Source organism: Silurus meridionalis, chromosome 21 (assembly GCF_014805685.1).
Source record: "Silurus meridionalis isolate SWU-2019-XX chromosome 21, ASM1480568v1, whole genome shotgun sequence".
Taxonomy (NCBI): Eukaryota; Metazoa; Chordata; class Actinopteri; order Siluriformes; family Siluridae; genus Silurus; species Silurus meridionalis.
In genome coordinates, this window is record NC_060904.1 from 10,628,311 (window position 1) to 10,647,633 (window position 19,323).

Genomic DNA, 19,323 nt, shown 5'->3' on the forward strand with positions numbered 1-19,323 from the left:
ATGAATGTGATATGTTTCTTCTAGACTGACCCAAAGGGCTTAACAGATTTAAAAAAGTGTCCCAAAGTTTTCCTAACCATATGTACATAATATGAAATATGAGATGAGGATATTCATATGCAAGCATTTACTCACTCCCTGCTGTTGCTACTCTTTGCAAACAAGTGAAAGTTGCTCTCAAACTGTCTCAAGACTAACAGACATGACTATTTATTCCAGTTAAGTAATGCCTTGTATACTGTATTCCACAGAGAGGCTGTTGTATAAAACACTCATAAGGTGAAAAATGGAGTCACCAGCTGCAAACATGAGGACCCAACTCACTAAACTAATACAAGCAGAGCAGAATCATCCTCTGTCCTGTTTAGGATCATTTTCCAAACAAACAGTATTCCTAGAAGAATTGATTCAGTTAGATGGTACATTGATCACCTACACTGCCTGCAGAAAGGAGATGTCTTTACAAGCAATAAAATGAGGGACAATTATATTATTCTACTGAAATAAGATGGAGTACAAGCACAGAGTGCCAATAGCAAGACAGGGCTACACCATGGGCCAGCTCTCGACTGTATGAATGTGTGTGTGTGTGTGTGTGTGTGTGTGTGTGTGTGTGTGTGTGTGTGTGTGTGTGTGTAAACATGTGTCTTGTGTTCTCAAGTGGCATGATAATCCAGTGAAGTTTCTTAGCTCCGTTTCCTCCTGCAATCAGAGAGTGGCGGCTCACTGCAGATTGTGTTCATTTGTAAAAGCATCCAGCCAAAATTGCAGCCCAGGGCTGATAAGCTATAAAGATGCTGATCAGAAGTGGAGCTAAACAGACTACACTGGAGGGCAAGATGTGTCACCAGTATCCAGAAAAACCAATGACTGTGTACACCTGATCCCACCCAGAGCTTCTGCTTAGAATATATAAAACCATAAAGGAATGAGAAAACTCAAATGAAAAATCAGCTGCTGTGCTCTCATTTGTCGTGTTTTTTCCCCTTCACCACATTGGCAAATTACTGTGGATTTGCAGCTAAACACATTTTGGATTTGAATAAGTTGTGAGTGAAATGCATTGCAATACAATTATTCACTCCTTGGGCATGTTTTATAAGACTGCAAACATTTATTGATGTTTTGGGCTTATATGTGAATGTTATCATGCAGTGGAATATTATATATATATATATATATATATATATATATATATATATATATATATATATATATATATATATGGTAAATGTTTCATTACTCTTGCATTTAAACATGTGCTACTTAATTGTAAATAAGTTAATTGTTGTTTTAATTTGTATTTCAATGTACATATTCTTAATAAGCAATATAAAATGTTTTAAATAATTGTCACAGGGTGAATGTGACATGAAACTAGGTATATAAAATAAAAAATTATTAAGATAATAAATTATATAGATTGTATATACAAATCTTAAGGTTCCACAGCTTTTCTAGTCATGTGGCATGCCTGCTGTAAGATGGCATGGAAGTCAGGGAAAGAAGTACAATTTAGTGAGGATGTAAACTGAAGTAGTGGAGTCAGCTCCATGATGATTGACAGCTTCACCTCTCTCTCGCTGCCCTAAGGCTGATTGACAACAGGGTTCATCTCACATTTAGTGAGCATGCTAATGCAGCAAATTCCTACCAGACAATTTTGGGCCCTGCGGAAACTGTTCCCCTGTGGACTCTTAGATCCCAAAATAAATGTTTTTTCATCTGTGAGTCTGAAACAATCCAAATATAATTAAATGTAAGCATATAATTAAGCCTGTTTAGAAAGCAATCATTTACAATAAATAATACATAGACTAATTACATGTGGGGATAAGGTGTCTGTCGTGCTACTGGTTAATTTTGTGTAGGTATCTAAATATGGTGTTGCTCCGAAACCAAAGTACCCCAGCTCAGTGTAACTGTTGAACTTTTGCCAAGCTAAACAATTATTAAATGAATTATTAATGACACCCAACTGTCTTATTCAATTTTGTTTAGTGTGGTATGTTTGACGGTTTTGTGACTGTTGCACACACACACACACACACACACACACACACACACACACACACACACACACACACACACACACACTGTATTGTAATTCCTTTAGCTAATCTTTATTTGCTCTGATTGTTAAAACATTGTAGGACATCAGTAATTAAATAAAGTTGAATTTAATATTTTGGTTACATGCGTCATTTCACAGAAAAAGTCATCAATCATGTTCTATGTAAATATGAACTTGAGAGACAGAAAGAGACAGAAAGAGACAGAGAGAGAGAGAGAGAGAGAGAGAGAGAGAGAGAGAGAGAGAGAGAAAGATTGTCTGTTTGGGAGTTTCTCATTAAATAATTAATTATCAAAGACAAATTTTGCTCACTTACATGCTAATGTCACTGCATGACATATAAAAAAGTAAAGATCTGATTATTTTACATCGATGGAAGGCAATTTCCAATTATTCCATCCTAAGCCTTTCTTTTACCAGAACTGATGTTTCTTATAAGCCTAAACCACATTATGCTGTGTATTGGACCTGGTAAATTAAACCACTGAGTTAATGAATGCCTCAGGATGCTTTGTAACATTTAAAGCCATTGTCTACAGACATCACAGTCACATCTAAGTGAGGATAAGAAGTAAAAAATATTTGAACTTAAAGCATAAATAGAAGGATTCCAGTTTTACCAATGAAATGAGCAACACGAGGCATGGTTCATTAATGTGTGTGTGTGTTTGTGTTTGTGTGTGTGTGTGCATGGCTGCTATAACATATGTAATTTTAAAATAAGCAGAGACTAACAGTTTAATTTGTTTCTCTATTCTATCTCTTTCTGTTTGCAAAACAACAAACAAGCTAATTAAAAAACACGTCAGCTCAGTAAATAAAATTCCGCAACAAACCTCGACTTTAACCATATCTGCCATGATAGGCTTAAGCAGGTCAGTGGTACAATAACATTTCATGAAAAAGTCACATTTCTTGTTTTTGCATTTTCATTGGGTGGTCATTACATTTCTACACAGCACTAAAAACACCTTGCAGATTCATGCCTGATATAAATTTAAGCACAAACATAGACACAAAGTATAAGAAAACACAGAGGTGCTGTGGAGAGTTTCGGGAATGTGCTCAAGATTGGCCAATAGCTGTTCAGGTGAAAGACAGGAGTCGATATATCACTGAATTGCAGCTCCTGTCAGCCTGCCATTTACGCACAATAAATGACTTTACACAAAACTAAGCTTAGCCAGCCTATGCAGATAACAGAGTCATTCATTTTCACATGTGCATGCTAAACCTGCATGATAAACGCTATGCCTTACAGCAGTTTAGCCTACTCTTTATCACACTGCCAGGGTATCTCTCTCTCTCTCTCTCTCTCTCTCTCTCTCTCTCTCTCTCTCTAGTTTTCTCATTCTTATTGCAATGCAAACTCAGTCACCTATCTCTTCTCACCATCTCAAGATGGCAGCTACAATCAGCCATGAACAGAAACTGGCCTTTATCCAGGAGTGCTACTCACTTATACTTAATGCTAAGGCACCTTTATCTGTCTTTTGATTAATCTCTCATGTGAAGTTACCTCTGGTTTTTCATAAACCAAAGGAGTTATCCAAAAACTAAAATCCACCCATGTATAGTAGCACAGCAGGTAGACTTGCTGCCTCACAGATTCAGGTGAACATTATAAGATACTTTGTGTATTTATCACATGTTCTTTGAAACAAATATACAATTAATAAGTAGATAGATGTCTTGTGATGGACTGTATTCCAAATGCAAATGTGTGTGTGTGTGTGTGTGTGTGTGTGTGTGTGTGTGTGTATTCCAAATGCAAATGTGTGTGTGTGTGTGTGTGTGTTTGGGTGTGTAGAAGTGCTGATGCTAAGGCTATGGTTAGCACTCTCAGAGGAATTTGTCAATTATGAATGATCAGTGAAGAACATGTGCATAAGTACTACTTCCACAGTATCTGACATTGTAGAGTAAACCCTTGACAATAAAATAATGTAAGTCATTAATACCTTCTTGTGCAACCTTATCTCTTGAGAAACTTGTGCAATTATAAACAAATGGTTGGAATTAGTTTTATTTTATTCAAATTATGTTGTAATAAAAAAGTACACACAACCCAACCCCTTACTGTAATCTTTGTATCAGATTTACATGAACACAGCTATGAGTTTCTGAATGGAGCACCATGTGGGCTTGTCTGTAACAAGGATGTGACTCCAGGTTGAAGATAGTTATGTTTTTTTGTGGGATTTGTATATTCTGCATGTGTGAAAACAATGCAGTAAAAAACACTGACAGAGCTGACCATAACATATAAGAGAATTTATTTAATGTTAGTGATAGCACAATTGTTGTTTAGAAGTATGTTTTTTTTAATGAATGACACACTGTAAATCACCAGTGATCCCAATAATCTGCAATAGTTATTCTTGCACTTACTCTTAATGAGATTTGCTACTGGACTGTGTTTCAGATTATTTCCTGATTTTTTTTTAATGGTTATGAATATGTGATTATGTTTCCTAACAGATAATCAATAATCTATTCAGATGGATTCTAAGCCTTTGATGGGATTACTGGGTGTGAGGAGAGAATCCACCCTGACTGGTGAAATGAGTCATCCTGCATAAATACATTCATAAATGCATTCACACCTGGGGCAATTTAGTGATTCCAATCCATAGGCTTGTTTTTAAGAAGTTTGAAGAAACTGGAGAACTGGGAGCAGACCCACACATGCACAGGGAAAGCATGTGAAACTCCACTCAGACAGTAACCTGAGCTCAGTTCAGATCATAGACCCTGAAGCTATCTACTACAGCTGCCATCCAGTCATATCCAAATCAAGTGTACAGATAGAATGAATCTTAGAATCTTAGTTCAGAACCCTCCACCAAAAGCCTTTCCTAGAAACAACTGGTAAAAGGCAGGAATATACCATGAATGGTTCACCTATTCCAGAAAACTAAACACACACTCACTCAACGCTATGAGCAATTTAGAACAGCTAAACCACCTACAGTAATGGTATTAAGAGTTGTAATAAAAAATTATGACCCTAAAAGAAGACTTGGGGAGTACAGTACAGTATGTATACCACACTGAAGAACTTGTGCATAACTTTATTGCAGGCCATGCATCTGTCAATTCACACACCGCTGTCCTGTTAAAAATAATCTTTCTAAAACAATATAGGAAAGAAAAAGTGAAGGAAAACAAGGCTTAGAGGGGAAAACGTCGGAAGTAACAGCAGATGGAAACAGAGAGAGAGAGAGAGAGAGAGAGAGAGAGAGAGAGAGAGAGAGAGAGAGAGGTCCTCAGGTCCTGCCTCTCTTCGTCATTCTTAAATCATGTGTACAAGCTGTTTCCAATAAACTGTTAAATTTGATAAAGCAGTTGGTATTATATTACAAAGCCCAGAAGGCGCTCAGGCTTCTGCTATTGTGAATACATTTTGCTTTTATAATAATGTTGCGACTTCATGTGGCTGCATAAGGAGAAGCTGAATTTTCTGGAAATCATGTCCGTGGTTGACACCTTATAAATGGATCGGCGATGTGATTATAATATATTTATACTAGGTGTATTAGAGTTGAAAGACTCCTAGAAAGTGAGTACAAGAAGAAGGCACAAGAGGTGCTGACCCTGCACCACAGGAAGCTTGAATATGAAAATTCCTATATGAAGAGCTGTCCTACTGTTTTATTCAGCTCTCAAGGCTCCCCAGGAGGCAGCAGCTCACTGAATGTCACTCAAACATGATGGATCCTGATTAGATAAGAAACAGACGGAAATGTTTAGTGATGTTTTGTCTCTCTCTCTCTCTCTCTCTCTCTCTCTCTCTCTCTCTCTCTCTCTTTATAATGTAAAGTTTAAATAAAATAAAGTTTATAATGTGAATATTTACTTTGTATTTGTGTTAATGGAAATTGATGGCCGTCATAATAATATTATGATTAATATTATCATAATATTTCATATGGTCATGTATATTAAAATATATATATTTTTTGTTGCAAAATATTTTGAATATTTTTATAATTGAATGGTAAAATATGTTGTTTTTTAGATTAGTGGGTGCTCCCAACTGAAAGTGGTGCTTTCTTTATGTATATTCAATGATTCAATGATTTGAAAATTTCAGCCCTATAAGAATTTGAATGTGAGACAGAGAGAAATGACTGAACCTTAGAATAAACCTCTACAGCAAATCTGTCCAAATAACAGATCACACCTCACTGACCACTTACACACATGCATACACACAAACATACACACACACACACACACACACACACACACACACACACACACACACACACACACACATACATACATAAACAGAGGCACATGCATTTAATCTCTCAGACATGCAAACACACAAACACACATACCCATATAGTATATAAAGTACACTGTGTGCTGGAGTACACCATTAAATTTTAGCTAATAGAACTGTTTCGAAAGCTACACTGTAAAGAAAGTGCTTAGAAATGAATACAGATTTCCATGGGGACATTTTTCAAACTTCCTGTGCTTGGATCCTATATAGATATGTACATAGAATTTTGAACTTTACTGAACCACAATAGCTTTAGTGAGGCTGGTGTTATTGTTCAGGGTAATTAAGGTTGAATTTAGGCTCTGTTAATTCTGCTGAAGTTCAAACATATGTTCTGATGTTCCATATTCCTTGCTTTCTGCACAGGTCCATTATAATGCTAGAACTGGTTTAAGGCTCTTAGTTGAAGTGCAGGTGTGGAGGTTTTTGTGAAAACAATTCAGAGAAGACTCAAACATGGGTGTGATGGTCATGTGTTTAAATACTATTAACCAAATAGTACAATTCTTCCTAATAATAACCCTAGAACATTGTACCCTACGCTAATATTTTTTGACACTCATATTAATAGCACTCTGCACCCATTAGCTCCCGATAGCAGACTATTTTAAGGGTTGAGAGCATCTTTTAAAGGAGAAGCATCTTTATCTTGTAAAGAATGCAACATCAATGTTTAGAATATTTAGTTTTTCAGTCCAAATGACACCTCAACTACCAATCATGTAATCAGTCAGATATTTTGTGAAAAAAATAACTTTTAAAATGGATAAATTATGAAAAATTTTACAATTCATAAATAATCTAAAATAATCTAATATTTAATCTAATCATTTTTTTGTTTGTTTTTGTATTGTTTTGTTTCCCTTTTGAATCAGAGGAGACCTAAAGCAAGGCACCTCCATCCCCAGGTCATGAATTTCACTGAACAAAAGGGCAGGATTTGGTGACGAAGATATTTTTTAGTGGATGTGATTCATTAACTACCTGGTGTTCATGAGATACAATTTGATGAGCGCGTCATTCTTAACATAAATTATTAAAAGTGCAGTGAGTTTACTGAACAAGAAAGTGTTATGGAAGAGCTGGTGATGCATGTGTGTTTGCTGCTGCCTACTTGTTCTGTGGTTTTGTGTGTGTGTGTGTGTGTGTGTGTGTGTGTGTGTGTGTGTGTGTGTGTGTGTTTTCCTGTACTGTCAATTGTAGAATTGCAGGCCTTCACTTTTCCATACTCTGCTGTCCTAAGTCTCATCCCCCAAGGTGGGGGGGAATTACAATTTCTGTTCCTATATTTAGCCCTTTTAAGGTTGTGGTCTGAAAGCTAAAGTCAAAAGATGCCATTCTTTATTAATGTCTAAGGCTATGAAATGGGTCATGTTTCCTGCTGCCGGCCCTGAGGGACTCACCTTTTCAAACATAACGAATGCCTCAATTAAAATACTTTTCAAAAACCACACTTATTTTTTTGACGACTCCATCTTCCTCCATTTCTTTCTTTTTACTCTCTTCACAGTGCAGTTTGTTGAGATGACACAGGTTAATGTAGAGAGAGTGAGATGGTAGCATCTAAGGGAAAAATGAGAAAGAGGAAAAAACAGGAGAATGGGACAAAGGAAGGAGGGTAATAAATAGAGACCTGTAGCACCAGCAGATGGCGGGGTAAGAACACTAATCAGTGCTATCAGACCGTTCACAGAGCTTAGGGGATCCACCAGTCTGCACACTTTCATCTCTACTGTTTCAATATCTGAGATGCATGTAAGTTCAATATTTATTTGTTGCTTTCAATTTAAAGACGTAAAATTCAGCTTTTGTGATATGAGACATATGGCCAAATACAGTTCTCTTGCATGCACGCCTACTGATAGCAGCTGTATTAATCTGATTTACAGTAGACTAATGTGATTTCAAACAGACACATTTTACTGTGTTATGTGTTATATATGCTAGTAATTATATTCTGTGAAAATGCAGTGTTAATATAATCTGTGTTAAGAATTTCTAATAGCAGGCTTACTAGCCACACAAAGTTATCTGCTTTTAGGCATTTTTTAATTGATGAATCTGCCACTGAGAAATAAAGAAAATTGAATAAATACTTCTTTTGACAGTTTCAAGTTGAGTGGCAAGACAAATTAGGAATGCCCTTTGCATAAGTTAAAATGAAACTATAATTTAACAAAACACCACTTAAGAAAGCCAACTGATGGCAGCCAGCTAAAACATACTGACTGTCTAGCTCACCGAGGGGCATTAAAAAGATCAGCATCTAAACCCCTCTTTTCCCCATGGCCTGCATCAGTTTAGCTTCACTTGTCCTTGCTGTTTTCAATCAGCCTTAAGGGAGGAGAGAAATTAAAAACAAAACACAAGCTTTTCCTCATCTTCTTAGTGGTCTACAATTGCACAAATGCACTGAGTAATTGCATAGCCAAATAAAAATAAGATTCAGATTATATGTTATGTTTTTGTTAACATAAGCTATAGATAATTTTTATTAACTAAACATCTGCATGCAACTTTTTTTGTATACAAAATAATTTAATGCATTTGGTAAATTGAACATAGTCAATTTGTGTGTGTGTATGTGTGTGTGTGTGTGTGTGTGTGTGTGTGTGTGTGTGTGTGTGTGTGTGTGTATAGATTCACACAATAATTATCAGTAACTATATAATGATTGTATGCAACTAACTATTACATTGAAATCATGACTGATGTTTGCAAAAAAATATAAAAACTTTGTAATCCTTAACATTCATGTAATATAAGAAAATAGTAATAAACAACAATATGCAATACAAATGCATTAAGATAAGAAATAAGCTTAGTTTAAAACATTATATTGTTTAGCTATATTAAGCTTAAGTATTACAGCTATGTTTGATCACATTTGTGTGTGATATGTATTCAGCAAAATGTAGACATATGAAATATATTTTTGTTAAGCTGCTGTCATTTCCTTGTCATATATTATTAATTTTGTGTTTTATTTCAGAAAAAGAACTAAAAGGAGCTTAATATTTTGCAGTAAAATACATGAAACATTTTGGAATTATTTTTTAGTGATATCTGGTAAATAGACAATGTGCATTTTGCAGGTTTATTCTATTATTATATGCAGCAGCATCATATATGCTTTCTTGAAAATAATTATAATTGTAAAGGCTAAGAGTTAGAGAAAAGTGTTTAGTGTTGAACTTATTGAAAAGGTTAATGAATTAAACTTTGACTATATAATTAGTAATTGCATTAATAATTTATATATTTTATGATTATAATTAACAATGAGAGAGAATAAAATCTTTATACACTGAACTTTGGATTCAGTTTACTAACTACCTTTAAAAAGTACAGTACAAAATTACAATAAAGAAATTGTAAAACCTTGTGACCACACAGGCTTTCAGCTTTCTGTCTAACTGTTAATCAGTCTTGAAATGGTCATATCACACATTTCACATGACTATTGACTGTGATTTTGGGCTCTTCTTCATCCTGACAGTAAAACAAATGGCCTGCCTGCACTCTGTGGAAATTGGAAGCCATTTGTGGCTGTTTGGACCTCAAACATGTGACAAATAGGCAAGCCTGGAGGTGTATAATATATAATATGACCCATAGGAAATCTGAAATATACAGATAAATGTGCACTTTTGTTTGTTATATTACTGCAAATTAGTTTACATTTACATGTTTACATTCAGTGTGTTTTATAGTGTTACAGCATTATACATCATAGTGTTACAGTGTCACCACGTCTCATTAGAACACATTAGATATTTTTTACTCCAGTGGTTTACTCAAAGTAAAGTTAAAATACAAACTTCATCATGTCACAAAAAAATCAGTCCTAAATATGTGGAAGCATGAGAAACTAATTTAGTATACTTAGAGTCGCCTAGCAGACCTGATGCATACTGTAGTCCATGTTCATTAATTTTGACAGAAAATGAGATAACTGGATAAAGTATAAAGAGACCTAAAAACCTACTTTAAGTGAGCAATACTACTTTTCAATTTATTTTTTACTGCTGCTTTTTATAGATAGTTTGAAGCTGCGTTACAAATGTTCCTACTCTTCTTTTGTAGTCTGTCTTCAGAAGATCTAGTTAAGCATGGAAAATATTTTCTTCAAAAATGTTTATCTTCAAAGGTCAAAATTCAAATATGTAACATGATTATTATAAGTATTATAATGCTGATACTAAGATCTCATATTTATGAATATTTTTAAGATTACTTAGGGTATAAAGATAAAATCTTAACATGTTATTATCTGAGCATGGCTTTAATTTTAATAGGCCATGTTCAGGGTTGAACTCGCATAGTGGGAATGTAATACATATCAGTGTTCAGACCTCATAATAGCGTTGAAATAGTGTTCATGGGGAGAAGTTTGCCAAAAACTGAGGCATGCAACTGGCATTCTGACAGTCATATATAAATTACCTTTATTTTTTAAATGGAATTTTTTTTCTTCCAAAACAGTTCTTAAAGAATACATACAATAACAACAGTTTATTAATTAGATGATGAATAAATAAGATGATTGAAATATTATATTTGCAATAATTGAAAAAGTAAATTTAATTTGCAGTGATACGTACACTACTGACAGACTATTGATATATTTACATCATAAATGCTTATTTATTAATGCTTATTAAATACTTATTCATATATCATGTTTTTTATTTGTTTCCCTTGAGTATTGGATTTTTTAATAAAACATTTTTTTATATCCCCCAGTTCTTAAAGGTGGTGGCCAAGGCATTACAAAACAAAACAAAAAAGTCTCAAAGAAAAATATGTATAATGTATAGTCAAGAAATATATGCCCTTAGCTAGATATTAATGCATCTTTAAATGGAAGTCACCAAATACAAACATAGCGATTATATAGAAATGTTTAACCTGTCAAACACATAATTTGTCTTAGGGTCAAAATCTTTCATTCATCACTTTGATGCCTACTTACATTGTCTGTTTGTTTCACTGTAGTTTCTGAATTTATATTTATTTCAGAATAACAAGCTTTAAAATACATAATTAAATCATAAAGTGTAATGAGAAAATGTGGAATTTTTAAAATTTTCTTTTACAGGTAATTGTTGATTTTGGTTGGTTCTTCATCATTCAGCAAATTCAGAACATCAGTTACTTAGCAGGAGATGTGTTAGAGCAAGAAAATGACCAGACAGTGGATATATTAAAGAGAGGTTTATTATGATTTTATTTGATTTATTTGGCTATCTAAATTATAAAATAATAAAAAACTGAGTCTTCAAGTCCAGTTCTGCACCTAAATGATACTGAATATAAGAGAGCTGTAACCTAAGGAATCGCTTTTCATACTGTAATCTGCTTCATTGAACTCCATTCATCTCCCCATGGTTGTCTCCTAAATACAGATATCAATTAGGCTAAACCATGCAGCAATAGCTCCCATGCTAACCATCTGCGTAAGAATGAATGGATCTACTGGGATATTGACTGCAGCACTGATGGCTTCGTAAGTGGGCTGACCAAGGGTAATTAAACCAGCATTATCCTGTTAGTGAGTTTACAGGCATTTGGTGTGGGGACTGGAGAATCGCAGAGCAGCTGTATAACAGAGAGACAATATGTAAATCCCGATACTGTACTCTAGCTAATCGTGCTGGGCAACTTTATATATGAGTCCTTGATGAATGTGAAATTACACCAAAATTACAGAGATAATTACTATATGGCTAAGATTAATAACTTTATTAACCAAAATATTTCACTTTTAAAAAGCAAGCAAATGTATGTATCATCCAGGAAAATCTACATTTACCAAACGTCAATTAACCAGCTTATTTTCAGACTCATTATTCACTAATACTACCTTTAAAAGGCACCTTGAAAAGTAAATTTAATATGTAGAAAGGGTCAGAAAGGCTCCGATACAATTATGTGGAAATTTGTTTTAGCGAGTATAAAGATAGTGACTCTCCTTATTAAAAAGTATATTGAAACGCTTACTTAGCAGTGATTTTGCAGGTACATTTATCCTTATTTAATTGGACAAATCAATAATTAATGTGGATCTATAAAAATGTTCTGCTTCATTCAACCATTTGTAAACCATATTAAAATACACCCACACCCACACCCACACACACACACACACACACACACACATACACATACACACACTATACTCTATATAAAAAAATTATTTGTTAGAATTTAAGTTTCAATAGTTTTTATAATTAAGCTGATATGCTTAATATATTTAATCATTCCTGTCTTCAGTTCTCATTTTTTAAACTTGTTTGAAATGTATCACTATAATATAATTACACAGTTCAGTTCTAGACAAGTGTGATCTTGCAGTTTTAAAAATTGTGAGCTCTGGAACTGGTGTGATTCCAGGTATATGACTTTTATTATAGTTTTAGATATATAGGCCTTTATCTTTTGCCATTAAAATTCAGATCAGTTGGTCTTTAAAGAAGATAGACTATAAAGGAATTACTGAAAAAAATGAGAGACTGCACAAAATAGCTTGATGCTAAGGCTATGTAATGGCTGCTATTACTTGTAACACTACAACTGTTATTAATCCAGTTATTACTGTAACTAAATCTAATGTAACTAAATAGTTGTATTACTGCTGCTTTATTATTGTTTATTTATGCTTAACAGAATGCTGGTTAGTTTGCTAGTTAATTTTTTCTACCTATGTAATTACAGCATTAGATACCTTCCACAAGGATAAAGGACACAACACATTTCATGGGCACAGAATCTTCATTAAGCAGGAAAATGTGCAGATTAGCAAGCAGTGTTTAATATATATATATATATATATATATATATATATATATATATATATATATATATATATATATATATATATATAATGTGTGGTATGTAGTATGTGTCTTTTCTGGGAATTCCACAATAAAATGACTGTTATTTATCATTACAAAGCTCTTTATCATTTAGTCAATAAAAGGGCTCTGGTGCTGTCTCTCCTCTGGCTCCACAGTGGGCTGAGAGTCAGATATCTGTATTAGTCTGCCATAGCCCAGGGGCCAGCTGTGTCAAAAGCTAAATCATGATCTGCACTGGCTTTCTGGCTAAATTGTGTATGAAGGCCTGGGGCAGAAAAGGTGCACTCACTCATTACTTGGAACAAAAAAAAGAAAAATAAAGAAGTTTTTTCTCTTTCTTTCTCTCTTTCACTCACTCTATCCCTCTGAACTACAATAACGACAGATTTCCGCACTTACATGAACATAGGCAAAATTAGGCTCACATGTCACCTGCACATCCAATATTCCCACTGCACTTTGAATGCAAATTGTATCCATCAGTTATTTAATTCTGTAGAGTAGATGTGTGTATGTGTAAAGGCCTGAAGGCATTTTAAAAAAGACGGTGGTTTGGTTGACCAGCTAAACAGGTAAGGTCAGTTCGACTTTCTACTATATTCTATTCATCCATATATTGTCTATTAATATTGTACTCTGCTTGAATGACTGTTATTCTGATGTGCCATATGCTGTGTCCTGCTTGAGGTTGAAGTTAGGGACAGGGAGCTCTGTTTTGAGCCTGCAGCTGCTGAAGGACGATCTCTAGCAATGCACAGAGAAAGTGTGCGTATTGCATAATGGTTTGTTGAGGCCAGCCTCACTCCTTCTTCCACCTTCAGGACATTATCACCTTGGCAGCACACATAGGGGCTATACCTGCTTCCCAGTGGGCACTTCCTGCTAGGGCTAATTAATTAAAAGGGCAACTTGGCCACAATGGAAACTGGGCCCTGAGCCTTTTCTCTTTTAGCTTTCGGATATCTTCACATTTATCACATCTCTTTCTGTCTTTCTCTAATACAAGCTGGCAGCTCCATATTCTATGTGCACAGAAGAGAGGACATGCAGATATGAATGTATTAGTCCAACTGGGCCATAGATATCACTTTCATATGGTTGTTAAAAATACATTGAGCGGGATTATACTCCTGCCAGAGCTGATCTATCCTATTTGTAACACAATACAACTAAAACCAGGCTTATCTGATTTTTAGAAATGTTATTAATTATTATGCATCATAACTATTATTATTATTATTATTATTATTATTATTATTATTATTATTATTATTGTTGTTGTTGTTGTTAGGATGTCACAAATAATTCAATCTTCTTCTACACATGAAAATTTCTATGGGTTTCTGCACATAATGAATTTCTTATATGCGTTTCCATTTATAGTAGTAAAGTTTATTTGATATATTTGAGCAGTCATGTGTAGCTATAGGAAACTGTAAAAGAGAAGAGAAGTTCAACCAGCTATATCATTAACCTAATCACAAGACCTGCTTGGAGACATTAACATACATATTCACCGTTAAATTGAGAAAAGGAGTGGACTGAAACAGAATAGCAAACGAGTATAAGAGACATCATAGCACTGCATTTAATGAAAGGTTACATTTTCATTTACTCTCTATTGACTGAACTAAAAGAGCCATTTTTTATTTTATTGGCATGATGTGGCCCATTAGTGTTCTATTGGAATTGGTGTTTTCTTATCCCCCACCCGTTCTCACTCGGTTACTATAGTGATAGCTCCAAGTGATAGCGACAGTGAAAGCACAACTTTCCTCATACACACTCACTTTACTGCAAGTTCACACCACTTTTAAGACACACACGGCACAACACAACATGCTGGGTAATTTCCCATCGATCTGTTGTTGCTACTCACCATGGCACATCAATGACAATCTAATTCCATTCAGCAGATTGCATTGGCCTTGTCCCAGCAAAGTGACAAGACACATTGCTGCTGCTCCTAACCCAATAAACGCAGGTTAGTTCAACTGAGATTAGGTCATCACTGCTTTCCAGCCTTCCCACTCACATCCATTTAACTCTAAACCTTAAAAAGAGCAAGTGGTGATGATGTGACTTTATTTTAATTCCCTGTCTGATCCCCAAATAACGGTACACATATTAAATATATTACAAAATAGACTGACTACATATACAGCTTCAATTTTGCTATTCAGGGGCAACATATTACTAATATATTTAAAAAAGCACTTTTATGTAAATTCCTTTTGTATTACAAAATAACTAATTAATAAGATGCAGTTGTTAATTGTGCTTCAAAAATACAGTTAAGAAATCTGATTAGACTTGGCTTTTCTCTCTCTCTCTCTCTCTCTCTCTCTCTCTCACACACACACACACACACACACACACACACGCACACGCACACGCACACGCACACGCACACAGTTGATGAAAGAAATAAACTGATAAACTGCTTAATTGTCTATTTGCATTAACCAATATCTATTTGGTTCATAACACCAGAGAAAGTGTGTTTCGATGGCTGCATTTGTGTAATCAGGCAAATGCAAGTAGGGCACCAGATGGCTCTTCCTCCAGTCTGCTGCGACATAGAGTACTCTCTATTCAGGATCAAACAGGTCACAGGACAGTTTAACCCTCCGACATGGCCATCTGGCCTGCAAGGTCAGGGCTCCAGAAAGACTTATTTGACGCACCGCATGACACAGTATTAGCTTTCTTTTTTTCTCGCTTTCTTACTGCACCAGGCTTACCATGTTGATCTTTTTTTGGCATTTGCACACCAGTATCTGTGCTAAGCTGCCACATAGTTTAGCATCCCACTGACTCACAGCAGTGGCCTGTCTATCAGAGCGCCTTCTCTGCCATCCGGTTTTGTTTATTTTTTTCCCTCCTCATGCTCTCTCTGTACAGTCTGGAGATGATCATCCTCTGGCTTGTGCTTCCCTATGTTTTTTATTTTTTAAACTGTAAACTTTACGGCCTCATTTTCTGTCTGTGGCTGGCCTCGGCTGGCTTCCCTGCCACTTTCACAAGCCGTAAACGTGTTTCAGAAGCCTTTCATCTTGCTCAGCATGGCGTGTACCTGGGGTCTGCGGACCTTTAGCTGATTACTGGCCTGATAAAAACTGCCCACTTATGGGGCTTTAAAGATGCTTGCATTGCCACAGTTACAGACCATAAACTTGTTATGGCTTGCCACACTAATTAATTGTTTCCTTACCCATTAATTTAGCTTTACCACAGATGACTTAGAGACACAGTTAAGTGCAGATTATTGTAATTCTCAAAGACATTTGGCATGGCAAACATTGCTGTGAGAGTGTTTAGTTTATTGTTCCTTACTCTTTCTGCAGTGTACATCAACACTTTGATACTGGAATGGATATTCTTACAATCCTCTGTACTACTTGGAAAAGAAGATGAAGACAGCTGAAAAAGCTGGAAAGCATCACAATTCACACAGTTCAGATCTCGTACCATATTATATAAATATATATATATATATATATATATATATATATATATATATATATATATATATATATATATATATATATATATATATACTTTTTATGAACAAATACGTTACACCCACTAATTTAAATATATTGGGGATTATGATGGGCAGTATTTATGATATTATGATACATGTATATCATATAAGGATTTTAAATATAACAGGTTTTATATTTATATTTTAAAATAGTTTTTTTTTATTTTATTTTTTTTATTTAGCAATTTGTATTTGATAGAGTTGATGAAAATGGCTTCATATTTTGAATCAAAATACTTTAGTGTTTTGTATTTTTGTAGTTTTAAAATACTTTCGCATTAATTGCCGGTCGTCCACACATTTAACAAGAGAAATACGACAACTGTTGCCAAATTCCTTAACATGTCTATAATCGATTATACGGATGCCAGGTGAAGAAGTCTTATCAATGTCAATAATCGGTTTAATGCGTTTACATAGCAGAATTTTTATTTTGTCAGGTTTATAGAAAGGTTTATCCCACCCCTCATAAACCAATTACAATTATAGAGCATTTTCCTTCATTTCATTGGACTTTTAAACCAATTACAATGCTCCATGTAATCGCACCTAGTGTTGCTGATGCACAGTAGGCCCTTCGTTACCGAACACAAAGTAAATAAATTAAGATACAATTATGAGTTACTTGCAAACTGTTAAACTGTGATACTTTTAAACTAATCCTTATCTGGTAGCTCAGGATTATGTATGTATTATATATTTGATATGTTGCTATCCAACAGTTTACTTAATCAACTGAATTAGTGTAACGGTAAGGGATAAATCAAACAGGCCAATTAATGGAAGGTTTGTGAAGAAAAGGTTTTTTTTTGTATTTAAAAAAAAAAATTGATACATGATGTGGTTGCTGTATTTTGATATTCTATTTTAAAATACATTTTGATCTTTGCCCAACCCTATATATATATATATAATGTCATGGAATGTCATGGAAAAGTAAATTTATATAATTAATTCAACTCAAATTGTGAAACTCTTAACTCTATTAAATAAATTCAAAGCACACAAACTGAAATAGTTTAAGTCTTTGATTCGTTTAATTTTGCTCATTTTGGCTCACATTTAACAAAAGCCCAGTCTCAAAAAATTTGAATTCTTTATAAGACCAAAAAAAAAAAAAAACATTTTTTAGTGAATTGTTGGCTTTCTGGAAAGTATGTGCATTTACTGTATAAGACATGGCATGAAGGTGATCAGTCTGAGGTGGTATGGAACCCAATTTTTTTTTACAATGGCCTCCAGTTAATCTGCATTTTTTTGGTCTCTTGACAAATACCCCATAGATTCTCTATGGTGTTCAGGTCTGGTGAGTTTAACCAACCTTTGGTGCTTTTGGCAGTGTGGTCAGGTGCAAAATTAAAGCAAAAGGTAACATGAAGTGCTTTAAAAAATTATGGTAAACAGGTGCAGTGACTTTGGTTTTCAAAAAACATTGTGAACCAACACCAGAAGATGACATTGCACCCCTATTAAATACAAATTAAATACAAAACTTCTGAAAAGAGGACTTTGGACCACTGGGCAACAGTCCACTTATCTTAAGCCCAGGTAAGATGCATCTGACATTATCTGTGGTTCAGAGGCTTAACAAGAGAAATACGACAACTGTTGCCAAATTCCTTAACATGTCAATAATCGATTTTGCTTGACGAGCCTCTCAAGGCTGCGGTTCTCTCAGTTGGTTGTGCATCTTTTTCTTCCACACTTTTTCCTTCCACTCAACTTTCTGTTAACATTCTTGGATACAGCACTCTGTGAACAGCCAGCTTCTTTGGCAATGAATGTTTGTGGCTTGTCAATGATTGTCTTCTGGACAACTGTCAGGTCAGCCGTCTTCCCCATTATTGTGTAGCCTAATGAACCAAACTGAGAGACCATTTTGAAGGCTCAGGAAACCTTTGCAGGTGTTTTGAGTAGATCAGCTGATTGGAATGTCACCATATTAAATTTTTTTTACTAAGTGTTAAATGTGTGCCAAAATCATAAATTAAACAAAGACTTAAACTATTTCAGTGTGCATTGAATTTATTTAATACACAAGTTTCACAATTTGAGCAGTATAGATTTACTTTTCTCTGAAAATTACTCAACATACAGACATTATTGTCAAAAATAGCTGCTAACAAAAGTGAGTAGACCCTAAGTTATAACAGCTGTACGTCATGCAACCAGGCAAAGCCACATATCCTATTCATCATGTTCATGTTTTTGTCTGCTTGACAGGACCATACAAATTTGTGTATCTTGTATTAGAGCAGATAAAATGTGGTGCTTTGAGGTTGCAGAAGCGGAAGGTCCACTTGTCAGTGCTTAGACCATATGCCACACAAGTTGGTTTGCATGGCCGTTGTCCCAGCCTTTTCTAAAGCTGGCTCTCAAGAAAGAACGCAGAGGGTTTTCTGAAGACAACCTGTACAGAGCATAAATTACTGAAGCCATGTCCTGTGGTCTGATGAGACTAATATAAACTTGCTGTCAGATGGTGTCCAACAGGTGTGGCGACACCCAGGTGAGGAGTAAATGTTATTTTGCCTACAGTAGAGCATGG